This window comes from Puma concolor, chromosome C1, assembly GCF_028749965.1.
Source record: "Puma concolor isolate L17-30 chromosome C1, mPumCon1.1.hap2, whole genome shotgun sequence".
NCBI lineage: Eukaryota > Metazoa > Chordata > Mammalia > Carnivora > Felidae > Puma > Puma concolor.
The window spans coordinates 12538096-12557943 of record NC_141674.1 but is presented as its reverse complement, the minus strand read 5'-3'; the positions used below and the strand labels follow the sequence as shown (position 1 = coordinate 12557943).

Below are 19848 nucleotides of genomic sequence, written 5' to 3'. Positions count from 1 at the left end.
TCATGTCCCTCCCTCGCCCCAAACACTTGAATGGCTCCCTCCAGTGCTCAAGATAAAGGGCGAGTGCCTAGTGAGACGTACAGAGCAACTTAGGGGCATCGGCCAGAGCTCCCTCCCTGGGGGGACAGGCCCTACTATGTGCTCATCCCCAGCCTTGGCACACACCCAGAAGCCTTTTCCCCTCCCTGAACCGCCTCTTGGCTGCTTGGCTCAGACTCTGCCCTGGGAAACCCCTGGGAGCCCCCACGCCTGGGTTGGGCGCTCTCCCATCATCCCATCGGCTACCTGTCCGCCTTCCCCACCAGAAAGAGGGTGAACCATACTTCATCCCACGAGCCCAGTGCCCGGCTCCCGGCAGGTGCTCCATAAACGTGGGACAGGAAGTCAGAAACGCCAAGGACAGACCAGTGAAAACACATTCGCTGATCCGCTTTGGCGGCCTCCTCTGCGGAACAGGAATGTTGTAGGGGTAGCCGCGGGTGGCCTGGGTGTGGACCCGGGCTTGCGGGCAGGCGTCTCTCTCTCTCCTTCTGTGACGGGAGGGCAACGCAGGAACCTGTGTCGCCCTCGCTGGGGGACTCAGTGAGCTCCTCCTCCCAGGTCCCCTCTTCCCTCCAACTGAGATGCCTTTCCCGGCCCCCCCCTCACCTACCGAGCATCTCAAAAGCCAGCCACACGTGCTGGCGTCTCGTCTGCCAATGCCACTTGGGACCCCAGCCCCATCACTCCCCCAAAGCTGCTCTTACAGAAGGTCCCAGCTGCCTTCGTGTTGCCAAAGCCAGCGGCCCCTTTCGGTGCCATCTCACGTGGACTGTCGGTGGCCTGCAGCCCCGTTGACCACGAGCTCTTTTCCGAAACGGTCCCCCGCGCCAGCTTCCCAGCCGCCCCACTCTCCCTTCTCAGCCCCTCTCCTGGCTCCCCGCCATCCACAAGGTCCCACCTGCCCCCGATGATGTGCTAATGGCACCCCAGTCAGAACCTCAGCCCGGGGGCTCCCCACTAGGACTTCTGAGCAGCCTCTTCACAGAAACGTGACCTGGACCGGACTCTTGATTCTCGAAAACCCATGCTTCCCGCCCTCCCTTCACCACCTTGCTTCATGACACCGCCCACATGCTCATAAGAAGATTCCAGGACACGTCGGATTCCTCTTCTTTCCCTCACCCGCTGTGAACCATCCACCAGCGATTCCAGCCGCTGTCTCTCTGACAGATAACCCGAATCCAGCTGTCCAACTGCGCTGCCACAATTCAAATGCGTTCCCTCAGTCGGTGAAGCGTCCGACTTCGGCTCAGGTCGTGATCTCACGGGTCCGTGAGTTCGAGCCCCGCGTCAGGCTCTGTGCTGACAGCTCAGAGCCTGGAGCCTTCTCCGGAACCTCGGTCTCCCTCGCTGTCTTCCCCTCCCCCCATTCATGCTCTGTCTCTCTCTGTCTCAAAAATAAACGTGAAAAAAAAAACAAAACAATTCAAATGCGTACCACCCGCACCCTTTCTCCGGGCCCAGCCCGCCCCGGCCGGTGCGTCCGGTCCTCCCCCCCTCCACCCTCGAGTGGCCAGAGCATCCTGCCCAAAGCGAAGCCTACAAGGCTCCCGTGGGATGCGGTGGGTCGGAGAGCTGGAACGCAGGCCCCGTGGGCCACTGGCAGGTGAGGCCTCACCTTCCGGGTCTTTGTGACTGTCCCTCGGCCCACAGCGCCTACTCGAGTACCGGCAGGTAACAGGCACTCAGTAAATCATTTTTGAATAAATGCTCTGGGGGAAGGTAAATTTCCTAACAGAGCTATTGACAGCTGGAATCTTGGGGTTGTATTTCACTGATGAAGGTATGTATGTGAAATGAACCGAACAAACTTCCAAGGGCTTCCAGCTGCATCTAGACTAGCCGTCCTCACTGCCCGCCTCGATCTGTTTTGTTGTCCACAGCCGCTTCCTATACTGCCCTCTTCCCCTTGCCCGCTGCAGGCTCTAGACCGTCTGCTGCTTAAACAGGCCAAGATCATTCTGGCCTCAGGGCCTTTGCATTTGCTATACCCCTGCCTAGAATACTTTCCCCTCAGTTTTTTTTTTTGGGGGGGGCGGAGTGTGGCGCTCTTTCTTGTCATTTAGGTCTCCATTTAAATGTCTCTCTTGGGGCGCCTGGGTGGCGCAGTCGGTTAAGCGTCCGACTTCAGCCAGGTCACGATCTCGCGGTCCGTGAGTTCGAGCCCCGCGTCGGGCTCTGGGCTGATGGCTCGGAGCCTGGAGCCTGTTTCCGATTCTGTGTCTCCCTCTCTCTCTGCCCCTCCCCCGTTCATGCTCTGTCTCTCTCTGTCCCAAAAATAAATAAACGTTGAAAAAAAAAAAAATTAAAAAAAAAAAATAAATGTCTCTCTTCAGGGGCGCCTGGGTGGCGCAGTCGGTTAAGCGTCCGACTTCAGCCAGGTCACGATCTTGCAGTCCGTGAGTTCGAGCCCCGCGTCAGGCTCTGGGCTGATGGCTCAGAGCCTGGAGCCTGTTTCCGATTCTGTGTCTCCCTCTCTCTCTGCCCCTCCCCCGTTCATGCTCTGTCTCTCTCTGTCCCAAAAATAAATAAACGTTGAAAAAAAAAAAAAATTTAAATGTCTCTCCTCAGAGAGCCCCACCCCGGACCACCTCCAGCTAACAAACTCTGCACCACCCCCCCCCCCGGGACATACACCACCACCCCCCAACTACCAACCTGACCCCCCACTCACCCCCATCACATCAGATCTGGTTGTTCCTTTCACAGGACTTATCACATGACACGCAGTTACTTCATTAATTTGTTTGATGGGATTCGTCTCTTCCCCATCACGAAAGGCCCTCAAGGGCAAAGCTACTGCCCGGTCTCGAGCGCGACAGCCACCAGCACGGCTAAGCTCCTCAGGGACCGGGCGCTGTCCCCAGCAGCCCGCCTGCACTTTCCCACACCCGGGGACACAGCTGCCAGGTTATCCGCATTTTACAGATGAGAAAGTTGAAATAAAAAGGGACCCAGCGAGTCGCCCAACGTCTGGCATAGAAAGAGGGGCGGCAGGAGCAGCAAATCCGTCTACTCCCCCCCCACACACCCCTGCCGCGCCCAACACTGGCCTGACCCTTCAGAAACAGGGGCCCGCCGAACGAGCAAACCAGTCCCCGGATAAATGCCCCATGTGCCCCACGATGTGGAGAGAGGCCGTCTTCGGGTGATGGAATAAAGGGTGATTTTCATTTCCTTCCCTCTGTGTTTTCCAAGTTTTCTTCAATGGTCATGCAATATGGGCATAATTTAAAGTAAAATAAACCCGTGCTTCAAGGGAAACTCAAAGGTTCTGGGCCATGTCTGGGCTCAGGACTATTTTTCTTCAATACCCAGAGACTTTCATTCTTCCATTTCATTTAGACCATTGTTTTCCTAGGGAAATTGAATAAAAAGGCCGCATTTTTAAAGCTCCTTCCAAGTCTGCCCACTTCAAACAATGAAGACAGGGAAGGAATGGGAGCTGGTTCCCGCCTTGTGTGCTAATGGCCGGAGATCAGGGACGCATACCAATCAGGCAGCCGCTGGAAGGGGGGTTCTGCCCGGAGGCCAGGCTCTCCAGGAGAAGGAGGGGGCCAGAGCCAGAAATGTCGCCTCGCCTAGGGTCCCACACACAGTCACCGGTAGGGGCCACCCCCACCACCCGCCCTGCCCTGGACTGGGGGTGCACCTGCAAACAAGTGGGGGGAGGGGGCTAGGTCAAGACCACCCTCTCGACAGAAAGGTCGGTGGGGAGCTTAGCACCAGGCTCTAACGAAGAGGGGGGCACAACCCACGCTTCCGGCCAAGTGGTCAGCTCCGCTCCCCTATTTCCCGCAGCGTGTGGGTACCACATCCAGGGGACATCAAAGGCACGGCCAGGCCAGGCCCGGACGCTGGGGTGGAGAGCTGGGGCTCTGGGACAAGCAGAATGAGGTTAACTAGTGCTGACCCTCAGGGAGGCAGGGCCCTGGGCCTCCACATCACTGGGAGCAAAAGGGACAGGACGACACAAGCTACCTCGCGGGATGGCCGGGGACCGAACGAGCTCCGGTGAGCCACATCCTGCCACTCCATAGATGCGAGAGTTATCGGTACCAGCTCTCTCCATAAACATAAGCCATTATCATTAGCCCCTCCCCGAGACCAGGCCCAGGGGGCCCATCGGGGCATGTGGTTCTGTTCTCAGCCTTGACCCCAAGCCACAAAGTGAGGAACCCAGCTACGTGGGTTAAAAAAACACACAAGGAACTTCAAACAGAGACTAGTAGAGTGTGTTGAGATTGCCGACCCGTGGTGAGTTCTCTCCCTCCCCTCCTCAAAGGGAAGCAGAAAACAGAAGAGAGGAGGAAATCGAGTGGAGAAGGATCTCAGGGCCTTCGTGGCTGGAATGCTGCCGCTTACAGACACAGTGTCCTTGGGAAAGCCGCACAACCTCTCTAAGACTCCGTTTCCTCATCTGTAAGGTGGGATGGTAATACCTACCTGCAGGGTCAGTATGGGAATTGAACAAACATGCCAGAAAAGTGTCGGGCAGGTTTCGACGTAAAGTAAACACGGCTTGTCTTTAAACACATAAGCTCTCAACCGGCTGCCTATCTAAAGGGTAGGTATAGCAAAGGCAACCAAAAATACTGGGTCACTCGGGGCGCCTGGGTGGCGCAGTCGGTTAAGCGTCCGACTTCAGCCAGGTCACGATCTCGCGGTCCGTGAGTTCGAGCCCCGCGTCAGGCTCTGGGCTGATGGCTCAGAGCCTGGAGCCTGTTTCCGATTCTGTGTCTCCCTCTCTCTCTGCCCCTCCCCCGTTCATGCTCTGTCTCTCTCTATCCCAAAAATAAATAAACGTTGAAAAAAAAATTAAAAAAAAAAAAATACTGGGTCACTTAAATATCAGTTACTTTTATCTTTGGCTTTTCTGGTATTAGCGAGGGGTGGGGAGAGCCCCGCAGGCTCACCTTCTCTGTTCTGTTTTGTTTGGCCTGATATTAAAATGAAAATCTTTCTTCTCCTTTTAATTTTTTTTTTTTAATGTTTATTTAGCTTTGAGAGAGACACGGTGCGAGCAAGGGAGGAGCAGAGAGAGAGGGAGTCACAGAAACTGAAGCAGGCTCCAGGCTCCCAGCTGTCAGCACGGAGTCTGACGCGGGGCTCGAACTCGCGGACTGCGAGATCATGACCTGGGCCGAAGTCGGACGCTCAACCGACGGAGCCACCCAGGTGCCCCTGAAAATCTTTCTAAAGACTCCACCGGCCACACAGATAACCGGGCTGGAGCAGCAGCAGGGTGAGGGGACGACAAGAAGGTGCCAGAAACCTTAAAGCTCTGCAGGGGAGGGGGTGACCCACACAGCACAGCGCCCATCATCTGAGCTGGTTCCCAGATGACTCAGAGCCTTCCGCCTTGAGACCTCGGCACTTGCCGCGCTCTGCCTCAAGCCCTGCAGACTTCTGGTTCACCTGACACCTGATCCCCCAACAGCCCGCGCCTCTGAGCCTTTGCAGCTGCTATTCCTTCTATCCGGACCCTCTTCCTCTCCCCACCCCATTCTGCTGCACTCCCCTGCAGGTTAAGGGTGAGCGTGTCCATTTCCCGCCCGGGGCTCTCAGATTATCCAGGGGCCACATGCAGCCTGTCCGCTCAATAGTCTGACTCTGTCTCTCACGCTGTCCCCGAACCCCTAGGGATGGGTCACGCCCGCCGTTGTCTAAGCCAGACCCAGACAGCTCTAGCCACCCGTGTCTTGGATGTCACATCTTCACCAGCCCCGAGCTGTCTGACTTGTCCACAGTCCTCAGGCCCCACCGTCACTTTGCCTCCCAAATGCCTGGGTCACCGTGAGTGGTTATTCAATCAAGGGCAAAGCGGGCCCTCGATTAATTGCACCTTCTCATCCCATTTCCCCCTCCCTCAACCCACTGGGATAGAACAACTCCTTTCTGGACCGGAGAGCTCGTGTGAGGGCAACTTATGACCCCTAACGCGGCAGTGGGCCCAGCCCGGCGCCTGCCCCTCTCACTTTGAATCCATGAGGACTCTAAGCCAGCCCTAGGGAAGTGTCACACGAGAGTGCAAGCCTCAGGGAGGGACAGAGCCCGAGGTGTTCACTGCCAGATCCCCGTGGCGTGCTGGTAAATGTCTAACAACTAGCTCTTGGGGCGGGGGGACCTCTGATTCACAGTACGCTGATTTCTCCCTGTGGCCAATTTCAAGCTAGGGTGACATCGCCGAACAGAGAGCTGGGAAGGGGAGTGCTGGAGCACACCCGTGTTCTGGGAAGCAGGACCCCAAAGGAAGGTGGCTTTGAGGCCGTGCAGCAAGGCCAAGAAGCTGAGCTGGGGCCCAGGAGGCACAGCGGGATGGAAAGAGAACACGGGCCCACCCCGCTCCCCCGTTTATAACTCTGATTCTTGTGTCTGGACTTCAGACCCCTTGAGGGTAAGGACAGTGGCTCCTTCACCACTGTCAAGCCAGGTGACAAGAATTCAAAGGCACCAACGACAAGCTCACAGAAGAAAGCAAGGACTGGGCCGTCAAGGAGACTGAGGCTTGAGTCCTTCACTGACTGTGACCTTAGGCAGTCGCTTAAATACTACGCTTCACCTGTTCCTCTGTGAAATGGGCGTGAACCCGTCCTCCCTGCCTAATTATCAGGGCTGTCTAGAAACAAAGAGATAGTGGATGCGACAGAACAATACACTATTATCACAATTATATGCAATATGCATATATATTTATATACGAGACACTTATATTATACATTTATGTAAACTCACCTACTTTATTTTTTCAAAGTTGGTCCAAGAAGATTATATTCTTTCCACTCTGCTCTTTTCCACGGTTTGAGAGATCACATTGGCGAAGAACTAGCCCAACATCTATCTGGCACTTACCAGATACAAATATGTTAATTAATCTGTAGTTTATCTAATTAACAATAGGCGTCCCCCTTACACTAACCTGGTACCCGGGCCCTGAGGAGTTCACTGGCTTTCCCTCCTCCCCAGACTCCTCCAAAGTGAAAACTTGAAACAGCAGAACTTCCGAACCATCAGTTACCGGACCCACTCAAGTGACAACTATTTATAGACTACCTACTGTGTGTCAGGCCCCGTTCTAGGCTGGCTGATCAAGGACAGACATGGTCCCTGCTCTCAAAGGCTTGCCGTCCTCGGGGGGAGTAGAAACAAGCCGTCCCCACCAGAATGAGGGCCCTAAGAGCATCATGGACCAGAATTCTCTCTTTTATTTTTAAAGCAGGCTCCACGCCCAACATAGGGCTTGAACTCATGACCCGGAGATCATGCCCCACCCCATGAATGAGAATTCTTCAGCCAACCTGGCTGACCAAAGAAGAGACTCCTGAACGAGGAATCAAGAAGTGAAGGATGGGGGCCAACTTAGCAGGGAGAGAGAGAAGAGTGAGTGGAAGGCTCTCTGGCAGAAAAGGAGGGGGACAGGGGATGTCAGGAGGGTAAGTGTGATGGGGCAGAGTGAGCACCAAACAGGGGCACAAAGCGGGGCCCTCACAAGCCACGAGGAGGGCTCTGAGCTTCACCCTGAGACCTCGACGAAGGAGGAGAGCCCCCAACCCACAGTGACAGGGAGCCCCGAGATCTCCAGACTGTGCCCTCCTTTCTAGACCACGTGCCTGAGGCCTGGACACCGTGGGGGGGGGGGGGGGGGCCGCGCCGGGCGGAAGGACGGATGGAGGCTGCACCCGATGGCCATTCGGGCAGGGCCACAGGGAAAGGGCTGAACATTTTAATGAGGGAGCACAGCCTGTCTTCTCCCCCCCCCCCCCCGCCCCCAGCATCTGTGGGGGAACAGATGGGGCTCCAGGCAGGCAGGGCATGTCTTTCCCCGGCTGAATCCCTCGGGAAGGCCAAGGACTTTGAGGTGATGTCTCGGCTCCAGAGCCAGTGGAAGAGTACAGCCCACCCCCCACCCCCTCCCTGCTGTGGCTGGAGACAGGGTCGTCAGGCTACTGAAGCTAAAAGAAGATTCCTGACCCCCGCCCCAGGACCACTCCCCCCCCCCCCCCCCCGTCCCCCAGGCACCCTAGTAGAGAGAGGAAGAACTGACCCCATACTCTCCCACATCAGGCCTGGGCTCCCCCTAGGAGACCACCCCTGGCTAGCCTTCACCCTCAGCAGGGCGCACCCCGGCCACACTCCCCGGCCTCCAGGAGCGTCCAGGCCTGAGCAGGTTCCCCCTCGGCCATGGCCTTCCGGCCGACCAGGGCATCCTCTCCTCCCACACACACTCCCTCCTTTGTGAAGCTGCCCCTGTTCCGCCTCTGGGCAGGGGTCCAGGGTGGGAGAGGCCAGCCCGCAACCGAGGTGACAGGAGCACTCCCTGACTCCCGGCCACCCCAGGACCCCCCAAAGGCAGCACAGGGAGAAGTGGAACCCAGCGGCAGCAGGAGCTGAAGGCCCTGGGAATCCCCCGGAAAATGAGGCACGGGCTCTCTCTCTCTCTCTCTCTCTCTCTCTCTCTCTCTCTCTCTCTCACTGATGCACAAAGAGCAGTCAGGAGTCATGCAGAGGGACGGGACACCCAAGGGACACAGAGGCTGGGAAGGTGGGGGGGGGGGGTAGGGAGTACACACAGTCACACGCAAGACGTACACACACACACTCAAATGACACAAGGAGAGACCCACACACGGAGAGAAGACCCAGGCTCCGGGGCCTCTCACACACCCAGGGACACGGCCGCGCCACGCAGGCTCCGGGACGAACGGACAGAGAAGACGCCGCTCCTGGAGCGGGGGACACCCACTCCCACCAGGGCCACGGGGAAGGCCCAGGCTCCGGGCTCGCACACCCCGAGGCACAGCGGGACGCACTCGCAGCCACGCCCGGGACCCCGGAGCCGCCGGGGCCCCCCAGAGACCCCCGCCGGCCAGCGGGGACGCGCGGACGGGCCCGGCCATCGCGGGCGGCGGGGACCGACCCCCCCCCCCCACTCGGCCCCGCGGCGACGCCCGCTCGGGGCCACACGGCCGGCCCGCCTCGCGCAGTGCGCGGCCCGCGACCCCCGCCCGGTCCCCCGTCCGCCCGACCACCCCCGCCCCGCGGGCCGCACTCACCGGCTCCGGCCGCCCGGCCGCGCCTTTGTTGTCCGCGCCGCTCACAAAGCGCCGGCGGCCGCTCCGCGCGTCAGCTGCCCCGGGGGCCGCGGGCGCCCAGGGCCGGGCGGCCCCAGCCCCGCGCCCCAGCCGCCGCCGCCGCCGCCGCCGCCGCGCGCGCCGCCCGCGAGGTCGCGGCCCGGCCGGGAGTGCGCCCGCCGCCTCCGAGCGGCCTGGTCCCGCCGCCGCGCACGGCGCGACGCGGCGCCGCCCCCGCCCGCCCGGTCCCCGCTCGCCGCGGCTGAAGTCACAGCTTAACCCCTGGAGGCCGGGCCCGGCGCGGGGCGGCCCCGCCCGCCCGGGCCGCCCGCGGCGCAGGTGGGGAAACCGAGGCCCGCGGGGGGCGGGGCCTCGCCGCGCGCCCCTTCCGCCCGCGGCGGCCGCTCCCGCCTCGCCGGGTCCCGCCCGAGGCCGCCCCTCGCCGTCCCGCTTCCCCGGGGTCTCCCTCCGAAAGGTCGCGCGCGCACGCTGGCAGCTGGCTTCTCCTCTCTCGCTTCCAGGAGTTTTCCAGGGCTTCCCTGGGGAGCGGGGGGGGGGGGGGGGGGGGGGGGGGGGTGTAGGTCCCCGCCCAGTCCCAGCCGGCGCCCCTCGGTGCCCTGGCCCCCTGGGCTCTGGTGACCCCAGCAGCTTGGGGCGGGGATGGGAGGCGGGGGAGGGGGGAATTTGAGACCATCCCCCCCCCCAACTGGCTCCTAGCCGCCAGCCCTGGAGCCCCACCTTCCCGACGAGACCACTGAGGCTCAGACCCGCAACCCGCCAAAGCTCGCCGAGCAAGGAAGTGGCCTCCCCTCCCTTCCAGCCCCCCAAGCTGCCAAACACTAGTTGCTCCCTCCCAGAATCCCAGAGAGGGCCTCCGGATGTGATGCAATTAATTATAGTTATCAGGTCGTTAATTAAGATTATCCCTGTTGTCATTAAACAGTGCCCTGCAACCTCTCTATTTGCAACGCAACTCACACTCCGGCTTATCAGCAATTACTCCTGGGTTGATAATAATGAGTTCTGCAGCCTCCAAAGGGCACAGGTGTATGTATACGGGCATCTTTGTCGGCCTGTGTTGGTTCGTGCAACACAGCCAGAGAAAATGTTTTTCTGAACTACTCTCTCTCTGCCAGGCACCAGCCTTAGGGGCTGGGAATGAAACGAGGAGCCAGAGAGACCCCAGCCCTGCCCCCTTGGCTCCCGCAGGCTAGGAGGAGACACAAATAGACAGGCCTCTACAGTGCCGTGAGACAAACCACACTCAGGCCCCGCTCTCTGAAATCATCTTATTCGTTGATTTGCTTGCTTGTTTATTGTCTGTCTCCACACAAGGACGTACGCTCCATAGAGCCTGTCCTAAGAGTCGTTCATAGAGTCCCACTTAGGCACATTGGTCTTTTTTTTAATTTTTTTTAACATGTATTTATTTTTGAGAGAGAGAGAGAGAGCATGAGCAGGGGAGGGGCAGAGAGAGAGGGAGACACAGAATCTGAAACAGGCTCCAGGCTCCGAGCTGTCAGCACAGAGCCCGATGCGGGGCTCGAACTCATGAACCGTGAGAGCGTGACCTCAGCCAAAGTCGGACGCTTAACCCACTGAGCCACCCAGGCACCCCACCACCAAATTAACTTTTCTCTGTCCTGCCAATTCCTCACGGTCTTTGTTTGTTTTTGTTTCATTTGTCTCTTCACCTGAGAAGTGTAAAAAGTGCCTGCATTGGACATTTTTTAGGTCTCAATTTCATTATTGAGCCTCTGTGTGCACGTAAGAAAACTTAAGGTTTGGGGCACCTGGCTGGTGACTCTTGATGTCGGGGCCAGACGTTCGAGCCCTGTGTTGAGCAAAAAGATCACTTAAAAAAAAAATTTTTTTTTAAACTTTGGGTTTTTTCCTCCTGTTAATCTGTCTCATGTAAATTTAATTCTTAGTCCAGGAGGAAACACAGCAGAAGAATGTTTCCTTCCCTGCACCAGCAAAGCAGCTAGAACGTCTTCAGATGTCCGGTGAGTGACATAACATTAAGCCTTGGGCCAGAATGTAGATGCTTGGGTCCTGCTGGCATATGCAGAGGCAACTACAAGTTCCTGGACCTGCATTCATAGCTTTTCAGATCCGCTCCAACCTCGCTCCTTGGCTATTTTATTTCCTTCCTGGGCCTCAGCCCCCCTGAGTCCTCCAGTCTGGAATGCCTGCCCTGTCTTTGGCTGCACTAAGGTTTACCTTCCCTCCCAGAACCATCAGAAGGCCCAGAATCCCTGGGAAACCTCCCCACGTGGCGCCTGTTCCCTGACCACCCCTCCTCTTAGCTCTACGGCACTTTGGGCTTTGGCTGGTTGCTCTTGTTAGTGCCTTTGTTAGTTTTGTTAGCTCTGGACATGTATACTAATTAGCACTGTCTTCAGCTTGATGGACGCTGTGATCCAGGCTTGAGGGCAGGGGCCATACCCCAGGGCCCTTATCAGACCCCCAGAGCCCAGCACAGGGTAGGGGCGCACTCAACATCAGACGATCATAACAGATTCTGAGTGGACACCCTCAAACGTTCATCACATAGACCCTCTGGGTCCCAGGTGACAAGCCACCAGCTCATAGAACCAGTGGAGTCTACAGAACCATTGCGTTTGGCCCCCAGTGGTGGCTCATGGGTCACCAACACAACACTCGGGAGATTTTGCAGTAAAAAAACAGACTGTTGGCTTCTCAGCAAACCTGAAGATCTGGTAATGCCGGGCCCTCCTCTCCCCCCCACCCCCACCCCAGGGACCACACATCCTCCTACATTCTTGCTCTCTCCAACATCTTGCATCCCGACACACACACACCCCTCGTCTCTTGCCTCCCCGGGGTCACATTCTAAGCTCCACAGCACAATTCAATGTCAAAGGCGCTTTATTGGCCTTTGCCCATTCATTACTGCTCCTTCTGCCTGGAACGCCATTACCACTCCATCCTCCTGCCCAGGCACGTTGGCTAATGCCTCCTGAGGCTCTCAACAGAGAACACCTTCTCAAGGTCAAGGATCCCTTCTCCAGGGCCCCCACACTGGACTCCGGGCCTCCCACAGTGTCCTATGGTCCCCTCAGGCCATCCATCCTACCGAGTTGTGTGGTGTACATTGGCCCTTAAAAAACACAGGTTTAGGGGCGCCCGGGTGGCTCAGTCGGTTGAGCGTCTGACTTCGGCTCAGGTCATGACCTCGAGGTTCGTGGGTTCGAGCCCCGCGTCGGGCTCTGTGCTGACAGCTCAGAGCCTGGAGCCTGCTTTGAATTCTGTGTGTGTGTCTTTCTCTCTGCCCCTCCCCTGTCTGCACTCTGTCTCTCTCTCTCCCTTTCTCTCAAAAATAAATAAACATTAAAAAATTAAAAAAAAAACAGGTTTGAATTGGGCAGGTTTCTACATGGATTGTTTTCAATAAAAATGTATTTTCTCTTCCTTATGATTTTCTTTTTTTTTTTTTTTCAACGTTTTTATTTATTTTTGGGACAGAGAGAGACAGAACATGAACAGGGGAGGGGCAGAGAGAGAGGGAGACACAGAATCGGAAACAGGCTCCAGGCTCTGAGCCATCAGCCCAGAGCCCGACGAGGGGCTCGAACTCCCGGACCACGAGATCGTGACCTGGCTAAAGTCGGACGCTTAACCGACTGCACCACCCAGGCGCCCCACTTCCTTATGATTTTCTTAATAATATCATCTTTTCTCGAGCTTATGCTATTATAAGAATACATTATATAATATGTATGATATACAGAAGACATTAATTGACTGTTTATGTTATTGGTAAAGGCTTCTTCGTGGTCAACAGTAGACTCTCAGCAATTACATTTTGGGGGAGTCAAAAGCTGTACTGCGTAAGGGGTTGGTGCCCCTAGCCCCTGCGGTGTTCAAGGGCCCCCTGCGTTTGCTCACGTCTCCTCCCGGGCTGTGAGCCCTTGCGGGCTGGGCCTCCGCTGTCTCATTCACAGCGCCTCCCCGCCACCTGGGACAGAGCCCGGTAGAGCACAGGCACGAGACAAATATTTGCTAAATAGATGAATGAATGGTTTTCAATGACCACAAAAGGAACACAAAGGATTTCTGGGGATGTTTCCATGTCCCAGAACATTCAATTAACCAGAATTTTCCACCCACTGAACACGCTGGTGAGTGCAGCGTTTACTGTGGATGCATAACCATCAGGGGTACATCTGGATGGGAAAAGGGTTCTGTTCTCCCTGGTCTCCACCGCTGACCTGGAGAAGAGGGAGGCAGGGAGGACAGGGGTGGCATTTTCCCACTGGCCAGTGAGGCGAAGTGACTTGCCCATGTTGCCTAGCAAGCTGGTGGCAAAGTCAGGATGGGAACCCAAGGCTCCTGCCTCTGCCTTCCAGCCCAGTCTCCCTTCCGCTGGCCGAACCACATAGTGGGTCAAAAAGGAAGTGGGTGGCTGGGAAAGTGGACCCTGTGGCCCAGATACCACGCTCACACGGGCAGTGTGAACAGAGAGCAAGCAGGAAGCAGTCAGGCCCTGAAATTTACTATACCATTAAACCAACCGTGACCAGGCTATTTATTACCTAAGAGAGGCTGGATCGCATTTTGATTACGAAAGAAGACGATATGACACTCTCTTCCCATAACACTCCTGTCTCTGTTTCGTAGGACAGGCATTTTGAGGGGAGCTGGGATAATCTGAGCAACCACCCCTGCTTCAAGACTTCCAGATGTACCCCCCCCCCTGCATTTGTGGGGAAGCAAGCTGAGCTCAAGGGCACAGCCACAGGCAGAGGGGGTCCTGGGAGCTCAGGTGAAGAAGGAAATTTGACTTCTCTGAGCTATCACTTTATGGGCCTGGGTGTCAGGGACAGACCAGTCTGAGCAGCTCCTTCCTTGTCTTGGGGATGTGGTCTCAAGGTTCACCCAAAACACCTACAAGGTGGGGGGTGGACGCTCATGTCCAGTGGGACAAGGACACGACACAGGGCTCTGCTACCCCACGATCTCTGTAGCACCCTGAAAACAGCCCTCAACCTCTTTTACTCTGTCTCACTGCCTGTCAGGTGGGAACAATAATCCTATTGCCCTCTTCTCTCTTCACAGAAGGTCAGAGGATCAAGTTAATGTAGCCTAACAGAGATTTCTCCACTTCCCACTGAAAAAATTAGATCAATATGCTACTTGAGGCTGTATTATTATAAATATTCTAACTGTTATTAGTGAGAGGCAACCTAGTATAGCAGTGGTCAACAGCTTGAACTCTTGGGACTCTCCCTGTTGGAGAAGCGAATTACAGATACGGAAAGGGAGAAAAGTAGAACGATCTCCCGGGGTATTGGGCTGGAATCGGAAGCGATGGTGTGAGCTCCTAGCTCTGTCCATCGCGAGGACCTGGGAACAGGGACACCCAATAGCAGTGAGCACACTTAGCAGCCGGATCGTGGTTCCCCAATACCCTTCTCTACTCAAGGGATCCAGAGGTCCCTGGAGAAACGGCTGATTCCAGAGGAAGGACAATTTGAGCCTGTAATATAGTGCTGGGCCACAAACTGATAAACTGCTCAAGAAGTGATAAAATTGCTCTGTGTCATAGCAAAAGGACATAGAAACCAGCTCACAGAGGCTCCCACTAATCAAACTGAGGGCAATCTGACATCAGAATAAATCATGATTGGATTTATATCCCATTGAATACAATAAGAAACCAAGAGTCCATTCTGATAAGTAAATAAGCAAATGAGTACATTGAAGGCCAGGAAATGACTGTTTACACAGTCTCAAAGCACCGCCCCACAAAATACTTCTTAACCAGAAAGGGGAAGAGAGCAACTTCACAGACAGCTCTCCACCCAAGTGGTCAAACCGGGGACGTGACCAGCAGGGGGACATTTGGACACCCCAAGGGTCCCGATGGGATGCTCAGAGAAGGTCCCGGCCATACCTCGCCATGTTCCCGCCAAAGATGCACAGCTCCCATGATCCTGAGCAAACATCACACAAAGCTGAACTGAGAGTCTTCCAAAACGCCAAGGTCACAAAAGTCAAAGAGAGACCGGGGAACTTTTTCAGATTGAAGGAAACCAGAGACTGGACAACTAAATGCCACGTGTGATCGTCACTTGATCCTTTCCATACAAAGGCCACTGCTGGGACATCTGGTAAGACTCCAGAGGGGCGGCGGCTGAGACGGTGGGAATGCATCACATGCGTCTCCGGCTTTTGATGGTTGTACTATGATTGCGAAGGAACGGGTCCGTGTTTCTCGCAAACACATACCAAACATCCAGAGAAAAGGATCAAGTCAACAGTTTCCTCTCGAAATGCCGCAGAGGGAAATGCTGTGGACTCGCAGCTTTGCCGTCAGTTTAAAGACGTTTCTAGGGGCGCCTGGGTGGCTCTGTCGGTTGAGCATCTGACTCTTGATTTCAGCTCGGGTCACCATGCCAAGATCATGGAATTGAGACCCGTGTCAGGCTCTGCACGGAGCGTGGAGCCTGCTTGGGATTCTCTCTCTCTCTTTCTCTCTCTCTGCCTCTGCCCCTCTCTCTCTCTTAAAAAAAAAAAAAATTTAATTAAAAAAAGAAAGTTGTGTCTAAAGTCAGATGGCCTGTGCTAATCTCTAGCACATCATGTAATTCTTCGAGCTGTCTGTGTAGTAATTCTTCACCGTCTGTGTCGTAGGGATGGAAGTGATGATTCCTACCTCACGGTTGTTTAGAGAAATAAATGAGATCATAGTTGTGGATATTTGGCACAAAACTGGGTTCATACACATATTCCAAAATGTTGAATAGCTAGCCAATTCTTCTTCTTCTTCGCGCAATTCCCATTTCCAGGCTGTAGAGTGAGGTGGCGAGGTAGGGGGTGACAGTGGAAGAAGCAGGCTGGACACGCCCGGACAACGATGACCAAGTTTCAAGAGTAGGGACACCACGGGGAAAGGTCGGGGGGGGGGTCCCTCAGGGCCTGGAAAGCACACGGTCCCCCTGTTGGAGCAGATGCTATGTGTCTACGCTCGGTATCCCCAGCGCTTTCTTTCTTTTCCCCCAAGAGAAGCCAGAAGTCCAGAGTTCTCTATGAAATCCCCCGATTTTTAAAACTGACAACGATTTCAAATTGCAAATGGGCCAAGTTACTCGTGAGCCAGACAGGCTCCAAGTGTCGGCAGGCAGCCGCAGTTCTGAAAGCTTGTCCTGATCACTTGGAAGCACCCCTGGGAACGCCCCCTGGGGGTTGGCAGGAAAAAAAAGCACCAAGCCACTGTGGGCAGTACTTTCCCCATCTGATAGAGCCTCTGAACAGGCTGGGGTTGACATGCCAGGATGTGCCTCCCTACACCCTCCCGCCCGTGGGCGGGGCAGCCCGCTCTGATTGGGGGAGAGGGTGAACATCTGACGGCAAGCTGGCCAATCAGCTCGTTTCTCCCAGGAATTTGGACCCGGGGAGGTGAGAGACCGAGTCAAGTGACCGTGGTCGCCAAGCCAGCCTTCACGCCGCCACATACCCGGCCACGTTCCAACCGATCCTTCCAGCAACCTTACAAAGCAGGTACTTTCCCTCCCGTTTTCGGGAGGAGGAAACTGAGGCACGAAGACGTTCTGTGCTAGCCTGGAATGTCCGTCGGAGCGGCCTGTTGGGTTCCTCCAGATCCCCCTCACGTGCACGTGCCCGAACAGATTTTTTTATTCCTTGAAAGCCCAGAAGCCTCGGAGGGATTGCTAACCAGGCAGCGCCCGCTGCCCATGGCTGCTGTCTCGCCGCAGGGTGAAGGGATTCTGGGGCCAGTTAGGGCGCAAGGGATCCCCGACATGCTGCTCTGGCCTTCTTGTACCTCCCAAAGTAGAAAAGGTGAGCGGGGAGGGGGAGTCACAGTCTGGGCTGAACGGCCAGGGGCATCCACAGCAGGTGTGACCGCACCCAGGTCACCTCCCCACGGGCCCTGCCTACGGTAGGACGCCAGCCTCACCCACTCCTGCAGCCCCTACCCGGGATAAACAGACAGAAAGCTTGGGCCTGTCTGCCAAGCCAAGGGGAGGTTGGATTTCTCCGTCTGGGGCCTGGCCAAGGAGCCAGAAAGGACAAGGAGACAAGGTCTCAGCTTCCTGGCATCAGGTTACTGCCCTTACCCCAGGCTCGAGTGCCAGGCAAGGCCTCCAGGCCTGAAGTTGCTAGTCAGCTGACAGTGAACGCAGGGCCCAAGGCCTGTTCTGGAAGGATCTTCATCCATAAAGATGAAAAAGATACAGCACTGGCTGCCGAGGAAGGGGGAGCAGGGAGGGAACCCCAGGGGACACAGTGAGCCTCCAGCCTTTTGCCAAGCAGACCTGGCCGGGCTGGACAGAGGATCTCCAGGAGGGAAGGTCCCGGGCCTGGGGAAAGGGAGGCCCTGCTGTGCAGCCCCCGCCAGCTACCCTGGCTGTAGGGAGAGGGCCTGGCCGTGGCCGCCGCCTGGCACCAGCCCCAGAAACCTCCAGCGTCCTCCAGTTCCCCCGCCCAGGGCTGGGAGGTCCCATCAGTTCCCTGGTCTCCCAGATGAAAGACGCTTTCTAAGAGTCATAAAACCGTCCCCGCTCAGAACAATGGGCCCTTATCCCACTGTGTCCTTCACATAAACTCCCATTAGCAACGCACCAGAAGCTGCAGGCAGGAGTTTTATAGACTGGATTTTTGGACCAGCCCCAGCGTTCATTAACATCTACTGGGATTTAAATCTGAAGCCCGTGTTCCTTCCCCCTACTGAATAGCCCCCAGTTACCATCACTCAAGCCCCGCCCCCATGGAACTTAAGAGGTTAAACCAAATGGTTTCCCTGGGTTTTCTCCTGGAAACAAGCACCTTCTGAGACCCACCCACGCGTCAGCAGAGACACAGTGCAGTGGGTCACTTCCAAGGGAAGCCCCGGCGTCTCAGAAGGGGGGACCAGGGCCCCTTCCCTTGGTGAGGATAGCTCCCCTTTCCTGAACATGTATAACATGCCAGGTCCCAAGCTCTTCATGCACAATCCCATTTACTCTCGCAAGAACTCTATAGAACAGCTGCTTTCAAGATCCCCTTTTGGGCAGGTGGAACAGAGGAGGCGCAGGGAGGGAGTAGCTTGCCTAAGGTCACACAGCAAGTAAGCAATAGATTCCGGGTCTATCTGACTCTATCCCGTCACCCCTCCCCCAAACTTCAAATGTGGGGGTTCAGCAGATACTCTGTCCGCACCAGCCCAATCCCCCAGTCCTGGCTCGAAACGCTGGGTGTCACCCCAGAAACATGGATGATGACAGCAGAGTCGCTTTTTTCTTCACCATCTCCCATCTACACAACAGCCCTCAGTATCGACCGCAATTCCTATTTTGCAGATGAGGAAACCGAGGCTCAGAAAGGGCAAGTGTCTTATCCACGGTCCCCCAGAGCTGGTAGGTGGTGGGGTCAGGCTATGAACGCTTCTCCCTCTGGTTTCAGAACCACTGTTTCTCCCAGGTGAGCCAGCCTGATAGTTACATCAGACCATCCCAGCACCCGTTCAACAAACACTCCCAGATACTCCCCGGAGAAGTGTCTGAGATGTGCCTGGCACTGTTCTAGGAGCTGGAGGCACGGTGGCAAGGGACACGGACATGCCCCCGCCCCGATCAGCCCCAGGGACCAGGGACCCCCTAGCCACTTTGGGCTGCTCCCCCAGAGCTCCAGCTCCAGCCGTCTCCCCTGAGCCCCCAGCACAGAGGCTCGTCCCCACCTCTGCTGCCTTCCTTCACTTCTGGCAGCTTCCAGACCGCCTACCCCAGCCCCTGCGAAGGCAGTCTACAGCTCCTGGTGTCATGGCTTATTCTGCCCTGAGAAGATTCACAACCAAATCCTAACTGGCTAAACCAGCCAGGCAGCTATGTTGGCTCCGGCTCCCCCAAGAAGCCCTCAGACCCTGCCTCCAGATGGCACATCCAGCACACATGCCCCATCCTGAGAAGCTGGCACGGGGCCTGCCCTCACCATTCCCCTATTACCTTCTGCTGCTGTTGAGAAAGGCCGTCTGCCCACTACAGCTCAGGGACACGTATGGTTGCTTGGTTAGTGCCAGGCGCTGATTTAGATGACCGTAAACTTCATCATCATCTTCATCATGATCATGGTCCTCATTCTCATCATAGCTCAAATTCATTGAGCACTTACTACATGCCAGGGACGGGGCCAACACTTTGCCTGTACTGTCTCATCAAATCTTCACCATAATCCCGTGTAATAGGTACTGCCATCATCCCATGCAACACATAAGAAAACCGATAAACAGAGGCGATAAGTCTGGAGCACAAAGTACTGTTTTTCTTACTAAATTTTCTGTTGCTCCTGCTGTCCTCTAATCTGCCTGAGGGCAGGCTCGTGTCTGTTTTGCACAGAGCTGTTACCTCCAGGATACAGTGCCTGGCACATAGTGGACACTCAAAAAACAGTGTATAGGTAGATGGATAGATATATGGGTGGAAGACTGGATGGACAGACAAATGGATGGATGGATTGTTGGATGGTGGATGGATGGATGATGGATAGATGGATGGATGGATCATTGGATGATGGATGGATGGATGGATGGACACACGAATAAATGGACAGACACATGGATAGATAAAGGATGGATGGATGGATGGATCACTGGATGATGGATGGATGGATGGATGGATGGACACATGAATAAATGGATAGAGACATGGATAGATGAAGGATGGATGGATGGATAGATCATTGGATGATGGATGGATAGATGGATGGATGGATG

The 19848-nt window shown here is 55.9% G+C and overlaps 1 protein-coding gene and 1 non-coding gene across 8 annotated transcripts in view; one reads left to right on the top strand and one right to left on the bottom strand.

The window, feature by feature from the left end:
* ARHGEF10L (Rho guanine nucleotide exchange factor 10 like) overlaps positions 1 to 19848 on the bottom strand; it is a 160412-nt gene that overhangs the window by 135499 nt on the left and 5065 nt on the right. For 6 of the 7 annotated variants that reach the window (XM_086715821.1, XM_086715825.1, XM_086715826.1 and 3 more), the window contains exon 1: positions 9096 to 9243. The exons of the other annotated variant lie outside the window; for it this stretch is intronic. The gene's annotated coding sequence lies outside the window, so the exon portion shown is untranslated. Of the gene's footprint in view, positions 1 to 9095; positions 9244 to 19848 lie in introns of those variants that run through there. 7 annotated transcript variants of the gene reach the window in all.
* On the top strand, positions 12262 to 12346 carry TRNAR-UCG (transfer RNA arginine (anticodon UCG)). The gene has a single exon. It is a non-coding gene; the product is annotated as a tRNA-Arg (tRNA).